This window comes from Eleutherodactylus coqui, chromosome 3 (genome assembly GCF_035609145.1).
Source record: "Eleutherodactylus coqui strain aEleCoq1 chromosome 3, aEleCoq1.hap1, whole genome shotgun sequence".
Taxonomy (NCBI): Eukaryota; Metazoa; Chordata; class Amphibia; order Anura; family Eleutherodactylidae; genus Eleutherodactylus; species Eleutherodactylus coqui.
In genome coordinates this window covers 240,931,843-240,941,356 of record NC_089839.1, presented here as the reverse complement: position 1 = coordinate 240,941,356, position 9,514 = coordinate 240,931,843, and positions in this window count along the sequence as shown.

Genomic DNA, 9,514 nt, shown 5'->3' with positions numbered 1-9,514 from the left:
CTATTTATGCTGTGGAATTGCGCTGCGGAATTCAACCCTTGAAATACAAGGCTTAAATACCACAGGTGCTTCACAAGTGAAGTCTACTATTGGGAAATAGAACTTTTCAAACATTCAAGAGTTGGAGAGAATTGAAGTGAAAGAGTGTCAGGGTGATTTCACAAATTAGCTCACAATATGCACTAAAAGATGCAGCCTAATCCGCGGCTGCAGAATAACGCTACAAAACTCACAGGTCTTCCTACAAATTTTTATGTGGAGTCGACTGCAATATTAAACTATTTTCAATTCTGCATCAAAATCTGCACGGAGTCTACAGATTTTGGTTTGGAATTTACCACATCTTGTAGTGCGCTATGCGGGCTATCTCCACCTATATGAAAGCGCCCTAAGAAACTACCGGCAGACAAGTGCAAAAAACTTACAGATGGCTACATAAACATTGGCAGACTATCTGGCAAAAGGTGTACAAATATGTGTTAGGGAAGGTGCCTTTAATCCCATCCGTGTCATGTAATATATTAACCCTTTGCAATCCAATTTTGGATTCAGGGTTGCCTAGGGGGTTTTCTATTTCTGACATTATACAATGGCGCCTTCTGCTGGCTAGAGTCAGTACTGCGGTATTGGACATGCTGGAGAGGCCCCCTGACAACAGAGCGGCCAGTAATCTACAGTAAGAATACCCTGCCGGACGTCTTCCGACATCAGAAGCTGTACAGCCTTCAATCAGAATGTCTTTAGACGTCAGATAGTGGATTGGAAAGGATTAATTGTTTATTTTTTAGAAAAGACTGCATATATGTTAACAGGTAAACTTTTTTATTAAATGTATTTGAAAATGCTATTAAAATATTCTAAAGTTAGGGCCCATTTAGACACAACGATTATTGCTCAAAATTCGCTCAAAAGCCATCTTTTGAGCGATAATCGTTGTGCGCATTTACACAGCAAGATGATCGCTCAAAATTCATTCAAACGTCAGTTTTGAGCGTTCACTTTGCATAAGTGTGTAAATGAAGGCTCACGCTGCATGCAGAAGACAAGCGGGACCGCTATCTTCTGCATACAGCTGTTGTCTTCTCGGAGTACTCAGCTGGTATACAGCCGAGCGTTCCAAGAGGGGTATACAGAACACAGCTGGAGCGCTGTCTTCTGCATACCCCTGCTGTGTTCACAGAGCACTCAGCTGGTATACAGCTGAGCGCTCCAAGTGGGGTATGCAGAAGACAAGTGGGGCCACTTGTCTTCTGTATACAGCAGTTGCCTTCTCGAGGGTCTCAGCTGGTATACAGCTGAGCACTCAGAGCATGGTATGGAGAAGACAGCTGGAGCGGTATCCCACTGAGAACTCAGCGTTCGGCACTGATAAGACTGAGCAAATCGTTAATGAAATCTGCATGATGGCCGCACATTAGACACAACGATTTTCGCTCAAAAGACTGCTTTTAAGTGACAATCGTTGTGTGTCTAAATGGGGCTTTAGTACATATCCACTTTTATAATAGACAATCAAGGGTCAGTTATGTTGACCATAACTGTATTTGTGGGCATGCTATTTGCTTATGCAAGATGGGGGTTTCTTTCTTGTGCAAGAAAGCTTGAGCCATTCAGTTTATCTATGTCTGGAATTTTAGATTCTTTTTTGTCTGCTTCCAACCTCTGCTTTACCAACATGTGGCCATTTCTACATTTGTGGTGAAGATCCGCTTTAAATGGCTTTCTAGTGGGAGAACCATGCATACAGCAGCTGAAACCTCTTATGCCCATGTGAGTATGAACTGAGAGGGGAAGGTGATGAAAGTTTATGACTGAAGAATATATTTTCACAAGTGATGTGATAATCTAGTTGGTATCAAATCTGTTCTATGCAACAACTTCAAAGATGTTTCCAGTAGGGGAATTTGGCAACTTTACAATTGCACGTTTTCTTAACTGTGAAACTCATCTGGAGTCCCTTTTCTAACATATGTATAGGTTATGGAATAATAACACATTTTGCATTAAAAGGAAATGCATTTTATGCATTTAAAAAAATGAACTTAAATTTTAAAAATGTCTGCTCTCAGAGGACTAATTAGCAAAACAATCTAGGTGATGCCTGCCCTTTAAGTGCTAAATACTAAGTGGCTAATGCATGCAACACTAGTTTCCTTTTAAAAATGTGGCAATGAAAATATTGCATACTGTACAAAAGTAAATAACTAGTAAAATCCACAGGAGAGAAGCAGTAAAAGACAGTTAATTACCATTCAATTGTTATCTTCTGCTATGGTTAGATTACTTAAAGACCTGTACACTCTTGTAATAATAGGAAAATTTAAGGTCACGCTCCCCGCTCCTTTAGGCCTTTCACCATAGAACGTATTGTCTGTAACACTCTGCACCCACCACCTCTTCCTCTTCCCCAGGATGGAGAATTCCACACTTCATTTTAGATCAAACGCCTCACTTTTGTTTTATTCTTGGCCTATTGAAGTTTATTAATATTTTCCATGTAACTGCCTTTCTTCACCGGTTTAATCGTAGAGGTCTTGCCAGATTTGCCCTTTGAAGAATAATGAATCCGTAATAAAAGTTGCACGCCCGACAGCCCCCTTTTTGGCAGTCAACTCACCACTTGTGTCAGTTTTAATAATTGTATTATGAAGTATATTGGATACATTAAGGCCATTTTCACTCCTTAAAAACTATGTAACTATATCGTCATGCCCGGTTCTATAGTAAGGTACGTTTAGGGATTAGAAACATTCACGTACATTAGGGGATACAACAAAGCATAGGAAGGAAGTATATTTTAGATAAAGAAATGCTAGAACAGGAGGTCATGCTCTCCTAACCTTTAACATGTAGAAGCAGATACAATAAAAGTTACATGTCTACATGGTGGATGTCTGATATTAAACGGTTGGTTTAAATGAGTTTATAAGGGATTCTATTAAAAGATATATAAACAAAAATCACATTTGTAGAGTAATTATATTTCTTTTCATTTAAAGCACATTAAACGATCTTAGGGAAATTAGCAGCTATACACAACAATTTTTAAGACTGACATGTAATACTCCAATTTTAAGCTGAAGTCCATTAGAGTAAAATATGCTAAATTTCTTAACAGCACACCTCTTAAGAAATTTGGTACATAATGGGCTGTCTTTAAGCCAGAAGACAAAATCCATGCCTGCTACTACAGGTGTAGATTTACGTGCTTTTTGCTCCATTTCCTGGTTTAAAAAGTAATGCACTTTCTAGAATATTCTTCCATTAGAAGTAAATCCAATAATATTTCCTCCACAATAATATGGGACACACATGAGGCCTTTATTTGGGGAGAACTAATAGAGTTACAGACATTCCACTGCTACACTTTACTCCTTTCTCACCCAAAAATAAAAATGCTCTGGTTGTGAAATGTGGCCCCACACAAAAAAACTGATTATACTGTGGAAAACTGGGAAAATATAGTAAAATCTCTATACATTTGGTGTTTCCATAATTGTAATGACTGGTAGAATAAAGATAACAAAATATCCATACCATATTGTAGGTGCCATAAAAAACTGTGATGAAATAGCTTTTTTCCATTGCCCCCAGCAAAAAAGAAAATAATAAAAGTAATTCAATACATTATATGTACCTGAAATTGGTTCCTGTAAAAACTAGAACTCATCTCACAAAATACAAGGTGTCATACAACGACATTGATGAAAAAATGAAAAAGTCATGACCACTGGAACACAAAAGGGGATACTGGCTATTAAGGTGAAAACTATTTAAGTCACTAAGGCAGTGTTTCCCATCTCTGGTCCTCAGGACCCCCCAACAGGCCATGTTTTCAGGATTTCTTCAGTATTGCACAGGTGATATTATTGTCGGTGCCTCAGACATTGTTACAGGTGATCTTACCAGAGGATATCCTGAAACATGACCTGTTGGGGTGCCTTGAGGACGGGAGTTGGGAAACACTGCACTAAGGGGTTAAAAATGCACTTAAGACAACTGAGTTAAGCGTCAAATACATTTACATGAGTCATAAATTCAAAATCTACAATAAAAAGTGACACTTCTGGGAGGGTTTTTTTCTGTTTTAATTTGACTGTTGGGGGGGGGGGGTAAAAACCCCAACAAACAAAGTTATTGCTTGTCTGGGAGAAGGAATTGTGTACCTCCTTTTTAAAAGAATAACTATCCTTCACCTTAAAACATTTTCACGGTTTCTTCAAATCTGTAATGATCCAAGAGAACTCATTCAAAAGCCTCACCAGATGGTACCAGACTCCAGTCATCTATATAACATTACACTACTCCAATCTGACAAATGTTAGCTATGCGACTCCCATACCAGTACAATGTCTTATATTTGGGTTGAAAGAAACTCTTATAAAACTGTTTTCCAAGATTCCAATGAGTAATTAACCCAGTTCTTCTTTATTACATGATTTAAAAAAACAGTCAATATAATGTGTTTCGGGGACACAATTCCTTTTTCAAAAACACCTGTAAAAAGTGTCAGGTTTCGACACAGTGTAGCAACTCCCAAAGCTTTGGGTGTCTGTCTCCAGGCAGAGAGCAGCAAAGCCAGTGTATGTGAATGCCCCTGTGCAAGGAAAAATTTAATGTGGCCCCTTCATCCTCATAATCAATGGAATCCTAGCAATATGATATCATTTCTAATGGGAAAACCCCTTTAAGAGCTTAATAAATGAGGGGGAAATGATATTGATTATGACTAAAGGATTTCCCAAATCTTTTACTTTTCATTTCACTAGTCTTTGCGTTGGAGCGCAAGTATATGATGACAGAAGACCTAAGAGTGTTTCCTTCTGGTCGGCAATAATTTTAAAAAACTAGACAAGCACTGGAAAACTTCACCAAGACAAGGCCACAAATCTGTTGAGAACCCTGTCATGCCCTGCCACCTGGATTAGAACTTGGAATGAACCATACTTGTAAGGTAAAGGTGCCTGGTGCAAGCACTGAGTCGTGAACGACTCCTAGGGTGAGGTCACATCGTGACGTCTTCTTGGCAGGCTGTTTTTGTGGGGTGGTTTGCCATTGCCTTCCACAGTCATCTTTACCCCCCATTATACCAACCTCAGAAGGATGGAAGGCTGAGTTAACCTTGAGCTGGCTACCTGAACCATGTGGGGATTGAACCCACAATCTTCAGGTTGTGAGCAAGAGCTTAGGACTGCATTCTTCTGCCAAGTCAAGCAGGATGCGGGCTGTAATTTCACCCTTGCCTTTTTATATGTCATTGCATTTACAAAAAAAAATTTTACAAAAATAGTAACAAAAAATTGAATTTCATCAAAAAAATCTAAATTCTGTTTTGGAATAACAAATAACATTTGGAGGTATATATTGCCTTTTGCCACCACAGAAACATTTCCATATTCCCGTGATAATACCTCCCTGGTCTAGTGGGACTAGTGTAGTAAAGTCATATTTAAAGGATAGTAATAAACATATGTCCCTCAGCAGTGTATACAGAGATTAAGCTGCTACTCCATGACATTGACAATGTCATAAACTTAGGATGCCTCAGTCTAGCAAACCTTAAACCCCAGTATGTTACATGATAGCAATACATTTCTGTGCACTCAAATCATCCATCACTCATGGAAATAGAAGTCTGTCTAATACTGGAAAATTAAAACAAAGCTTAAAGGGGTTGTCTCGCGCCGAAACGGGTTTTTTTTTCCATAGGCCCCCCGTTCGGCGCAGGACAAACCCAAGGGATGTGTTAAAAAAAATATATATATATTACTTACCCGAATCCCCGCTCTGCGACTTCTTCTTTCTTCCTACTTCTTCCTTCACCAAGATGGCCGCCGGGATCTTCACCCACGATGCACCGCGGTCTTCTCCCATGGTGCACCGTGGGCTCTGTGCGGTCCATTGCCGATTCCAGCCTCCTGATTTGCTGGAATCAGCACACGTGACGGGGCAGAGCTACGATGACCAGCTCTCCGGCACGAGCGGCCCCATTCACCAGGCAGAAGACCGCACAGCGCAAGCGCGTCTAAAAACGCCAGAAGACAGCGAAATTAGACGGAGCCATGGAGACGTGGACGCTAGCAACGGAGCAGGTAAGTGAATAACTTCTGTATGGCTCATATTTAATGCACGATGTATATTACAAAGTGCATTAATATGGCAATACAGAAGTGTATGACCCCACTTACTGCCGCAAGACAACCCCTTTAAGAGCTCAGTCAGACTAGCGTTTTTGTGCACGCATGTTAGGCACATTTGCGAATTGCATCTCTTAAAACCAATTCTTTCCAATGAAAGCGGTCACATGTCCATTTTTTACATGTGAATAAAATTCGCACCTGCAAATTATAGGACAGCTTGTTAAAAAACAATTTTTACGCAAGAGCGCAGGAGTTGCTATTGACTGCTATTGGGAGCTTAGGAACACGCCACATGCTACTTCAATCATGTGAACGAGGATATTGCATATTCCCTGTGCATTCTGGGAAGAGCAAAGAATCACTGTAAGTGGGAAGATTGCCAGGATTAGCCAGGTCTAGCTGCTCGGAGGACATCCCCAGACCACACGCCGAAGCTGTACACTTAGTAGTATTATATAGGTTATGTATCTTCACTGCAATTCTTGACTTTTAGAAGTTTGGAAGTGGACATCAACTGACAACTTGGAAAAAGAGAGGAGCCATATGATGAGCTGCAACGTATGCTATATGTTTACAGACCTACCAGAGGCAAAGCCAAGCGTTACCTGCCAGAAATGTAAGCTTGTCTCTCTACTGGAGGAAAAGGTGCATAGTCTTCAGGAGAGAAAACTTACACTGAAACTTATTAAGGAAGGTGAGGATTTCTTTGACAAAGTGGAAGAAAGTCTTCAAATGTCGAAGGAAAAGAAATGTCCAGTGTACCTGCAGAAGTCGAGGAATGGAAGTATGTGACCCAAAGAAGCAGGAGAATCAGGAGTCAGCCAGCACCCATACTGCTCAGGACCCAGTACCAGGTTCTGACGCAGGGGGTTCCTGAGCAGAAGGAGAAAGAGATACAGCAAGAAATGACTCTACCGACAAAGAACAGAGCAGAGGAGAAAGAGGTACAGTAAGAAATGACTCTATCCAAAAAGAACAGAGCAGAGGAGAAAAGGGTACAGCAAGAAATTACTTTACCCACAAAGAACAGAGCAGAGGAGAAAGAGATACAACAAGAAATTACTTTACCCACAAAGAACTGTGTAGTAAGCACACAGTGTCCTCTTGAATGGAGAAAAAGAAGTGGTGTTGTGAAGAAGAAAAGGAGAGTGGTGGTTGGGGGGATTCCCTATTGAGAGTAACAAAGGCTGCTGTCTGCAGACCTAACACCTCACGAAAGGTGTGCTGATTTCCAGGTGCACAAATCAAAGATGTGACGGATAGGCTGTCAAGACTCTTCAGTCCTACAGAACACCACCCATTCCTACTAATGCATGTAAGGACAAATGACACTGCAAAAAAGGACCTTGCAACTATCTGCAGAGACTTTGAAGACCTCGGAAAGAAGGTGAAGGAACTAGGAGCACAGGCAGTCTTCTCATCCATCCTGCCAGTGGATGGCCATGGAATAAGAAGATGGAACAGGATTCTAGAGGTGAACAGCTGGCTACGTCAATGGTGCCATCAGCAAAGATTTGGATTTCTAGTCCATGGAGTGAATAACCTATATGATGGACTGCTTGCTGGAGATGGGTTGCACCTTACAAAAACAGGTAAACATATATTTGGTGGGTGCCTTGCTTTACTCATTAGAAGAGCTTTAAACTAGAATATGGGAAGGGAAGTGAAAGCCAGGTGAAAATATATAACTAATTAATACATTTGAGAACCTTGCTATTAGAAAAGGAAGGAAAGAAACAACAAAGACAAAAAATTCAGAGGGAAAGTAGAGGAGCAAGAGACACCGATCACAAACTAAAATGTTTTTACACAATTGCACACAACATGGGAAACAAACAAGGAGAATTGGAGCTCCTAACACAGAAAGAGAAATATGATGTCATAGGCATCACGGAAACTTGGTGGATGATACACATGATTGGAATACAATAATAATAATCTTTATTTGTATAGTACCAACATATTCCGCAGCACTTACAAACACAGGAGGAATACAGAAAGACAAAATGTACAAAAATTACAGAACCACGGTTACATAGTAATCAGCTGATGGAAACAATAGGGGTGAGGGTCCTGCTCCAACGAGCTTACATACTACAAGTAATGGGGTGATACAGAAGGTAAAGGGGCTGGAGATGTGCATGGTATGGCGAGGTGGAGAGTGATGGATGCTATACTCATAAACAATGGTCAGACATTTAGCCGTGTGACGGCTGAATCGGTATCACTGCAGGCGTAGTTCATGGTGGCTAGCAGGGATTGCAGTCAGTAGGTCAAAGAGCATTTTATCAGGCAGCGTACAGAGGGGTTTGTTTAGGGAATGTAAGGAAACACAAGGCTTGGAGGATACAACTGATTTATAAGAAACAGACTTTAAAAAGGGGGAAGAGCTATTGCGTTGTATGTTAGGAAAAAATTTATCTCTAGAGATGAGCGAACGTACTCGTCCGAGCTTGATACTCGTTCGAGTATTAGCGTGTTCGAGATGCTCGTTACTCGAGACGAGTACCACGCGATGTTCGAGTTACTTTCACTTTCATCTCTGAGACGTTAGCGCGCTTTTCTGCGACGTTCAAGCCCTATACCACCCCCCTGCAGTGAGTGGCTGGCAAGATCAGGTGTCACCCGAGTATATAAATCGGCCCCTCCCGCGGCTCGCCACAGATCCATTCTGACAGAGATCAGAGACAGTGCTGCTGGTGCCGGAGCTGCTATAGGGAGAGCGTTAGGAGTTATTTTAGGCTTCAAGAACCCCAACGGTCCTTCTTAGAGCCACATCTAACCGTGTGCAGTAGTGTGGAAGCTGCTTTTTGCAGTGTTGTACTTTTTTTTTTTTTTTTGTATATCGGCCGTGCAGAGCATTGCGTCCTGCAGTAATTTTACATTGTCCAGGGCCAGTAGTGGTGAGGCAGGGACAGAAGACATATTTAGTGTATATAGGCAGTGGGCCTTTCCAAAAACATTTGAGAAAAAAAATCTATTTGGGCTGCCTGTGACCGTCCTCTGTGTACTGGGTCTCTGCTGGGGGTAGTTGTCCTAATTCATACGCAGCCAGCTAAGTGTTACAGCAGGCTTGCGCAAAATTCTTTCCTGCCTCTGTGTTGCCTCTTACATCACCGTTGTATTCCTGTCCACAGTGAAACAGTCTGCAGTAATTTTACATTGTCCAGGGCCAGTAGTGGTGAGGCATGGACAGAAGACATATTTAGTGTATATAGGCAGTGGGCCCTTCCAAAAACATTTGGGAAAAAAAATCTATTTGGGCTGCCTGTGACCGTCCTCTGTGTACTGGGTCTCTGCTGGGGGTAGTTGTCCTAATTCATACGCAGCCAGCTAAGTGTTACAGCAGGCTTGCGCAAAATTCTTTCCTGCCT